Source organism: Amblyomma americanum, chromosome 4, assembly GCF_052857255.1.
Source record: "Amblyomma americanum isolate KBUSLIRL-KWMA chromosome 4, ASM5285725v1, whole genome shotgun sequence".
Taxonomy (NCBI): domain Eukaryota; kingdom Metazoa; phylum Arthropoda; class Arachnida; order Ixodida; family Ixodidae; genus Amblyomma; species Amblyomma americanum.
This window is the reverse complement of record NC_135500.1, coordinates 101,906,848-101,916,553: the sequence shown is the minus strand read 5'-3', so window position 1 is coordinate 101,916,553 and position 9,706 is coordinate 101,906,848. Positions and strand designations below refer to the sequence as shown.

General features: G+C 47.5%; 1 pseudogene; it reads right to left on the bottom strand.

Annotated features, from left to right (window-relative positions):
* Positions 1-6,075: 6,075 nt before the first annotated feature.
* Positions 6,076-9,488, bottom strand: LOC144129718 (gamma-interferon-inducible lysosomal thiol reductase-like; annotated as a pseudogene).
* Between the last annotated feature and the right edge of the window lie 218 nt (positions 9,489-9,706).

Sequence of the window (9,706 nt, the reverse complement as noted above, 5' to 3'; positions counted from 1 at the left end):
TTTAGCGTGACAATGCAGGAAACGGCGCCAGAATGGAGAGAGGGTCTATCCTTGACCATAGAAGGAAATAGTTTTCGGCTCTCATCTACGACTCCCTGCTTTGTCACAACAGCAGGGTCACGAGAATCCGCCGTCACCATTGGCTGAAAGGGCGTCCTTTGAACGGGAAAAGCTGCTCTGATCTTAAGTTGCATCCGACTACATTAACAAATGCATGGAAGGGAAAACAAAACCTTATGATATTCAATTTTCTGACATTTTACGAAGAAGATTTTGTGGGGCTATAAAGAATAATGACCTAGTAGTGCCCATTGGAGCTTAACAGTATTTCAAATGTTGCAATATTCAGAACTTTTGCCCGAGTAAGTAACATATACACAGTAAAAAAGAAATCATGGGCCCCGACAAACTTCGTGAGAATTCTAATGCATTACAGGTGTTCATAGATCACTGACGCAGCAGTGCACAATGCGCATAAAAAAGGAGAAGAGTAAATAAGAAGGTTTTGACGATTTCATTTAGCAGGTTTGATGTCCCGAAGTGACTCAGGCTATGAGGGACGCCGTAGTGAAGGGATCCGGAAATTTCTACCTCCTAAAGTTCTTTAACGTGCACTGAGGTCGCATAGGACACGGGCCTATAGAATTCTGCCTTCATCGAAATTCGACCACCGCGGCCAGCATCGAGCCCACGTCTTTCGGGTCAGTAGGCGAGCACCATAGACACTCAGCCAGTGCGGAGGGTGTTTAAATTAGAAAGAAAATGCTGGTATTACAATAAAAACATTATGAAGCAAATTACTTAGCGCCATGCGGCTGTCTTCAGAAAAGTTCTATGCATTCCTTTTAATTTTGTTAATTCTACAATTTTAATTTTTTTAATTCTATTTAGTTCTATACATTACTATCTGTCCTACTCTTTGTGCCTTCATGTTCTGACTACGAATTCCCGGCTCCGTCTGGTGGGGTGCTTAAGCCCTCGCTGACCACACTTTCACTTTCATCGGCATGCGGGGAACTGTCTTCCACAGAAACCGGATATGAGGGAGCTTTCGCATTTTTGAGTGTTCATATCACTCAACCTTTTCTTGGTAGAACTGAATAGTCGGACACAGCATCTGTCTATACAAAAGTGAAAGATCACCGAAGACGCATCACCGTCAATAACGAAGATTTCTTGATTGCGTTTTTCACCACCTAATGTCTCTCTATTCGCGAGCCTATTGTCATAGATACCCCGTCGCAAGTGTGATGCTTGATTACAGAACCTGTATAACGCTCAACACTGGGACGCCGCGATTGTAAGGACAGGAAAAGGGGACTGAGGGTATAGAAACTAGAAAGGGAGAAACAAATAGGTTTGCGTGAACAGCATCAGTAGAGTAAAAAAGCACGACAAATAAAACAAGTAGAGAAACTGCAGCTTCACTCGGAACGGAATATGTTAATTCATGGCTACTTATTCCCCTGTCTACTCGCTACACAGCGGGATATTTCCTTTTCTTTTGTTACCGGCAAACATACCTTAGCAGAAGTACATAAAACAACGAACTTCAGCTTAATGCCCATAAATAGCAATGAATAGCTTTACTCTTTGGGCAGGTCTACAAAACATTTTTAAGTTGCTCAGCTCTCCCTTAAACCACAACATTTTCTCGCCTAACCAAATGTTAGTGCGCCAGCACTAAAAATCCATTCTCAGTATTCGCAGATATTAGTCTCTACGAAGCCTCTGGCAGGTAGCAGCCGACCTGCCACGGCGGACTAGTGGCAATCTGCCCAGCGGCTGTGGGAACCTGCCAGCAGGCTTTATGGTCAACTATGCAAGACACTTTATGGCAGAACACTTTAATGGCCACGAGTGGGTTCCGAATACCCAGCGGTGCGAACACTGCAGGCTCGCTCCTCCACTGCATAAGACCACCATTTCGTCGCTGTAGGTGAATATCCAACGTGTTTAAATGCCAGTCTGTTGCACCGTGTTTCGGATGTCGTCTTGTTCATGAACTTCCATTCGTGGGCAATAGATCCAGAGAGACAGAGATACAGAAGGACGAAAAGGTAGAAAGTTAACCAGGCGATGCCCCCGTAGGCTACCCTACGCGTGGGGAGGGAAAAATGAAGAAAAAAGAAAAGAAAGAGCTGAAACGAAATGAGTTTCGTCGTAGGACAAGAGGACAGAGGACGCACACCTAAAGCTCCAAGTTTATAGCCGGGAACGCAACCCCGGGTTCTTTAAGAACTTCAAGAGCGTCTTCACCGCTTTCCTTTGTGATGAAGGTTTTGTCGAAGGCCCCAGAATCTTGGTTTCTCTAAGAGGACCAGGGTCCCAACGGCGGAGTGTAGCAGCCATAAACGCACGCTGTCGCTCAAACTGAGGGCAGTCACAGTGTATGTGCTCGATCGTTTCATCACAACCGCATTGATCAAAAGCTGGACAGCCTATCACGGCGAGAAGATTGAAAACGCCACATCCGCCTGTGGCTGGAATAGGCGTTCACTATGGATGCATAACACATGGCTATTGCATTGCCGTCTTAAGCTGTGTCGAACTGGAACAGAAACCGAAGTGAAAACCGAAGTGCGAGCACATATAATTCGCACTTGGCCTAACCACCATAAACGCCCTCAATTGTTTGTACACCTTTCCATCTGTTGGCTCTTGCACTTACCGTACCCTTAAGAAAAAAAAAATATTTTGTTAATTTTAGTCGGTCGGTGGGCTGCCTGGGAGCTGCAGTGGGCCCGGGTTAAAATGTACCAATGTCTTTTTCAAATGCGAACGATTTGAGTAAACTGTGTAGATTTCATTTGAAGCCGTGCAGACACGATCTCGTTGATGCTGATGAGTAATTGCTCCCTTATTTGAAATTTTCAGCAAAACTGGGAGATAGCTTTTGCGCACCAAATCAGCCGCGCTGGGCCGTTTCCCAGTAACTTTTGATAGCCTAGTTGGTAGAGCAACGGACCCAGACAGGCGGGCGTCCCGTATTATTTCCACGGAGCAGTACTGACAACAGCTTCTACGACGGGTGCCGCCAGGAACAAATACATTTTCTTGTTTATGGTTTATACTGTCTCTCTCTCTCTCTCTCTCTCTCTCTCACACACACACACACACACACACACACACACACACACACACACACACACACACACACACACACACACACACACACACACACACACACACACACACACACACACACACACACACACACACACACACACACACACACACACACTCACACTCACACTCACACTCACACTCACACTCACACTCACACTCACACTCACACTCACACTCACACTCACACACACACACACACACACACACACACACACACACACACACACACACACACACACACACACACACACACACACACACACACACACACACACACGCACGGTCGGACGGTCGGACGGTCGTCTAGGCAGCGGCACATTGGCGTCTGCTCATTTGAGAAATGTGCACCCGCATGTAATTTTGTAGGCTGCTGTGTTGCCGTCGATTACTGTATTTAGGCATATATTGCGCGATCTGACAGCTTCTGTCGTTGTTTTTGTGGTCTAGACTTTTTCATGGCATGTCAGCACTGAACAGATTGTGCTATATACCGTATATATTCAGGACGATACGACGATCATTGCAAAAGCGTTCTGGTGGCAAATTCTGAGATTTGATCTGCCGGTTAACTTTTGCCAGTTCGCCAGTGAGACGTTCGATGACATGTAGATGCCAACAATTATGATTTAGGCAGAAATATGAACTGCACAGATGTCACCCATGCCAGACAGGCTTTCTGGGATGGCGATGCTGATAAGCGTGGCTTGCACAGAATCTGCGCAGCAGATATCGACCACACGCGATAACAAACCCCAGAATCTGTGTACTGGCCACGCAGGTGTAGCCGATAATTTCGGAGGGTTGAAGCTGTAAGAGACGGCTGCGAGCGCTGAGTCAATACCTGATCGCTGGTGAGTGCGTGCTGTGCCTGCAATTGCATACTACCGCCGACGCCGACGACGCGTAACTCTGGGAAAGATATAGCTGTAGCTCTGAGACTTTAACATTTCACTATTTCACGTCACTTGGAACGCTTTGAAGCAGCAGCGTATCACATTCCAGAGCGGGTCGCAGATGCTTTTAGCCGCGTTCCTTGAATCGTTCAAGGCCTATTTACATACGTGTGGAGCGTTGTGTTGGTCCGATTTTCTTCTTTGCCTTTGGCGATTAGCCGAGCGCCTCTGTACTCGTGTCAAGCCTGAGTCAAAGGTAGAAGACTCCGGCTGTGTTCGATTTCAATCACACCTGGTGGCTGGAGGGGAACTGATACGTATAACTGAATGATTCCTGCCCACGCACGCACCGCGAAAAGGCTGTGGTGGTGTCCGAGTGGTCTGAACGACCGGGATAATAATTTGTTTTTTATTTTGGTGTCGGTGGTTCGAACAAGTCTCGGGCAAGAAATTTTTTTCTTTTGGATGCCGTTTTTATGACGACGATAAGACGCTCTAGTTGGCTTCCCTCCGGCGGCTATGGGAGGAATTGGGGCTGACGTCTGTAGTTGCTGAACAGTGGTGTATATGGAAGTTTCTTACTGCTGCCCCGGTTGCATTTAAAAATTTCCAAATCGCTTACTGTGGTGTCCGACTTATCACCGCAGTCGTAATGAGCAGGCGCGCAAAACGAATAAAAGGCGTACGCCGCAACCAGCGCGCGGGCTTATCTCGACCACCCCTCTGGTCTTTTTCGACCCTCGACTGTAAGGTCACAATCCCCCATGTGAGCGCAAAGCGCAGGTCTCCTTTGGCAGCAACGCGTTTGGTTGTAGTTGAACACTTGAAAACAGAGTGTGCCCGCCATCTTCAAATTTTCACGCATAATTCTGTGGACAAGGTAAAACAAGCTAGCGCCGCGGCTTTTTACATTCCTTCTTTGGGCTGTAAGTGGTCCGTACACTTTCCTGCTATCGTATCCTCCACAACGGCTGAAAGGTTTGCTATTGAGGCTGCTTTACGGAAGTTAGGGTCTTGTCCGGCTCAACCTGTTGTCATCCTAACTGATTCAAAATCTGCCCTTCAGAGGTTAGAGCGCGGATTCCCAACTGATGCCTTGGCTGGAAGCTCTCTGCGCTTGGCGCAGAATCTGCACAGCAGAGCATTTACTCTCAATTTCCAATGGGTGCCCTCTCACATATGAGTCTACGGTAATGAGGTGGCAGACAATCTCGCCCATAATGCTCTCTCAAGGAGTCCATCAAAAAAGTATCTCAAGATGGGAAAAGTCTCTACAGGGAAACGGTGCTCGATCATTTCAGTACCCTGTGGAGTCACAGTACAGTTCAAGACATTGTTTACCTGAGTGGAAACCAGACATGCAGAAGGGAGGCTGCACGCCTTGTTTTAATATTTCTGCAGGACACGGATCTTGTTTGTAAATGGTGAAAGCAGGAACGGGCTATGGCCTACTGTGATTGAATGTGTGCGTAGATGGTGTTTTCCGGAGTGGACTACTTTATACTGTGAGTGAATGTGTTTTGATCTTTCTCATGTTTTATATGATGGCAGCACAAAGCCAATCGCTTTCGCATCGCGTACTTTGACCGATGCCGATAAAAAATACAGCCAGCTTCAGAAAAAGGCCTTTGCGATATTTGGTGTTGAGAACTTTAAGTTCTACGCTTACGGCCGTTCGTTCAACTTATTCACCGAGAATAAACACTTTCAGACAATCTTGGTCCCAACAACCGGCATTTCTAGTATCACAGCAGCGCGTTTGCAGCGCTGGGCTGTCATATTGTCAGCTTACCAGTATTCGCTTCAAGCGCGAATGCTGAAGCCGATTTCTGTTCGCGCCTGCCACTATCAGTGGTGAAAGATGAAACCCAAGAAAGAGAGGAAACTTTTTATTCATTGTGGTTGCAATCAATGACAGTTTCAAGCCAGGACATTGTTCGAACATCAGCTTTGTACCCCTTGCTTTGTAAAGTGATAGATTTCATAAATCGGGGGTGGCCGGCGTCTGTGACTGAAAAAGATTTTTTGACAGAGGGAACGAGCTCACAGTTCATCAAGGCTGCATCATGTTCGGGATGCGAGTGATCGTGTCGGAAAAGTTGCGCAACTTGCTGCTGACGAACACCACGAAGGGCCCCCGGACATCGTGCGCAGCAAGCAACTGGCGCGCAGCTACGTGTGGTGGCCGTCCATCGAGGCGGACCTCGAGCGTAATGTGAAGGCCTGCGTAAGTTGTCAAGAACAACGCTGAGAGCCGTGCAAAGCGCCCCTGCACCCTTGGTCTTGGCCGACAGCACCATGGCAAAACGTACATATAGATTTCGCTGGCCCATTTTTGCATGAAATATTTCTTGTAGTCGTGGATATGCACTCATAGCGGCCGGAAGTGTTTCTTAAGCGCTCGACTACATCGGATGCTACAGTTCACAAATTGAGAGAGCTGTTAGCGCGGTTTGGGTTCCTAGAAACCATTGTCACTGATAACGGCCCGCAGTTCACTTCCAAAGAGTTCAAGGTTTTTGCAAAAGAATTGGGCTGTCGTCATGTGCTCACAGCACCGTATCATCCCGGCTCAAACGGGCTTGCAGAGCGTTTTATTCATACAGTTATAAACGCTCTTCGTAAGTCTAGCGGAGAGGACACATTACATCTGAGGCTTCACAAGTCTATGCTTACCTATCGCAACTCGCCTCATGCGACAACTGAGTCACCAGCAAACTTGTAACTTGAACGATGGCTGCGAAATCGACTCGATCTTGTCAAGCCAGCGGTGGGAGGAAGGGTTGCATATAATCAGTTCAAGCAATGCGTGGCTCGACCACGTCGTGATCGTGACATAGCAGTCGGCGACCAAGTGATGGCTCGTAATTATCGAGGAAGTCCAAACTGGGCCCCAGGTATTGTTGTGGGGCAGTCCGGCCCTTTGTCTATTACCGTTCATGGTACCACAGCGAGGCACTTTCACCTGGCGTCGCCACAAGGACCAGATGCTCGCGCGGATCATGGATCCGGACCGCGAGGCATCTGACGTGTTCCTGGCGTCTCCACCAAGCGTCCACCCAGTGACATCCTCCACTCCTACCACCAGTGACCCTGCCGTTTCGCAAGAGGTTCAGACGGCGGGTGCAAGACGCTACCCGACTAGAGACCGTCGACTACAGGACAGATATCAAGCTGGAGTTTAGGTTGCTAAATTAGCCAATATAAAAGGCGAGGGATGTGGTGTCCGGCTTATCACCACAGTGGTAATGCGCAGGCGCGCAAAACGAAAAAAAGGCGTTCGCCTCAACCAGCGCGCGGGCTTATCTTTACCGACCACGCACCGATTAACATGTGGGAATAAGCGTCGCTTCGCCCCTGGAAACTTTTCTGCTCCTTCATGAACCACGCAATACTGCACTTATCTGCCTTCAAATAATCGGGACCCACTGACAGGTTCACCACTAGTGCCTCAGAGCACGTGGAGCAGTATGGTTGTACAAGGCATGAAGCGAAACCTATAAAGATGATAATGACCGATGCCATTTCTTGTTGTTTAACTGCAGCATGCGTCGACACTTGTAGTAGTAAGCTTTGCATCACCATGCGCTGTGAATACGGCAACCTACACTCCCCCGTGTGGCGGGACCTGTGTGACGCAATCCAGTCTTTCCATCTAGTCTCTAGCAAGGGTGTGTATATGTAGAAATAACTGTTACACAGCATCTTTTAATCCCTGCAGCTAATGCCGAGGGACCAACGTGTCACTCGAGTGCAGCTTGGGGCGTTTAGGATTATTTTTCTCGTATATAAACGCCCATCGGACAGAAATCAGGCTCAGTTTTGGCGTCAACATCAGGGCGATTTTTAAAGCACGTTAAACTGAGTTGGACAACAATTGGAGCGAAAAGAATCCCACAACAGAATAAAGCACTCATAGCTTGTGATCGCAGTCGCTAAAGAACGCTGAAAACGTCCAGTAGAGAGCACGCCCAATATTCTACCCAGGATAATTACGGAAGCGTTCCTCTTCTTAGCCGCCATCCTTTAACAAGTGAGACGCCTCCCTTATTTCGATAAACAGTTTAATTATTGCCATCTATAACTCAATCTCCTAGCCGAGTGCTCGAATACGTGTTACACATCATGCCTCAAATCGCTGCGCAAGGTTCACTTCACCATCTGGGAGGTAGAATCATTTATTACACATGAAGACAAGTACAAAGAATACAAACAGGATGGTGATTCCTGCCATAAAGTAACATATTACCGAATTTATGCTTGATGGAAGGCTCAGTATGCGAGACCTGTGGTTCTGGTTCTCATCTTTGATCGTCTATCTTTTGTTGTGGTCATAACTACGAAGATTTGAGTTAAACGTCAAGCATTAATATCGTGACAATTTTTTAGGACGGCCGAAGTGCATAAAAGATGCGTAAGTCGGTTTCCCGTGTTTATAATTGCCCTTAATTTGCTAAAAATCTGGAATGCAATAGATAATCTAGATCTGCCTTTGCTTACTTTAAAAATAAAAAAAATTATTTGTGATGCGCCAACAGAAGTTAATACTTTGATACAGGTATTTAACGTCCAGGTTGCCTTGCAGATTGATGAAGGAGATGCCTATTTTTGCTTCTTGAGCTGCGTCGGCGAGCCGAACTATAATTATGCATGTGCAGATAGAGGAGCGCTCTTCTGAAGTCAGAGGAAGCTGCATAATGCCAACTGTGAACAGATTCAGTATCTTGAGAAGCAATCTGCAGGCTCACGTTCAGCAGTTTCGCATACATAGGGCTTCTCTGGCTTAAGCAGGGCGCACACCACACTGAAGAGGTCGTGCCTGGCCAATACTTCCATCGTCTCGTTGTGAACGCCATTGAATTCATCCCATGGCACGTATTCAGTGGTCAGGTGGTGTCCCCGCGTCCTCTTGCCCATCTCGTAAAGCAGCTGCTTGCCCTCCCTGGCTGCACTTGTCCAGCACTGGCCAGTCGGTGCCCACTTTCCGCGCGCAAGGGTCGCCTGCCTTGGCGGAGTTGTCGTCGGAAAGCATGCGGGCGATTAAATGTAGTAGCTGCGTGGGAGGGTGGACGTATTTAACTGCACACGTCTGGACCTCGTTGACGTAGCATTCTTCGGGGCCGTGCTGACACGTGAAAATGACGATACCGTTGGCGACTTTTATGTGGGCATTGCTGAACGGCAAGAGGTCGATGATGATGTAGTATGCCAGCCTGTCGTAAGTGGGACGCAGTTGATTCAGAATAAAACTGTGCAGCCCTGGCAGAGACCTTCGTAAAAAGCGTTGTTTGGACACGAGCTCCTCCTCTTGTGGACCTATTGAAAGGCTTCAGCGGAGAGAATGCACAAGAGAGGACAACGGCTGTAGCGATGACCAAGAGACGCAAGGACTGCATTTCAGCTGTGTTGAGAACCGTGCGGAGCACAAAATCTGTTGGTTACCATGCGTTCCGACTGCTGACACATGGTCTAAAATGTTTTGTTCAGCTTGGCTGATATACACGCTGGCTATCTGCTGATGCTGAAGGCGGATGCGCTGTCAGGCCGTTTTGTTTGGATAGGTTGGAGGGTTCTCCCATGAAAGAAAGCAGGCATTGAACCCCTTATCTTCTTGCGCTACATGCTGAGAATTTTTGTTACTCCCTATCTATTTTTTCTATTCTATTTTGTTTTCTGCACATAAT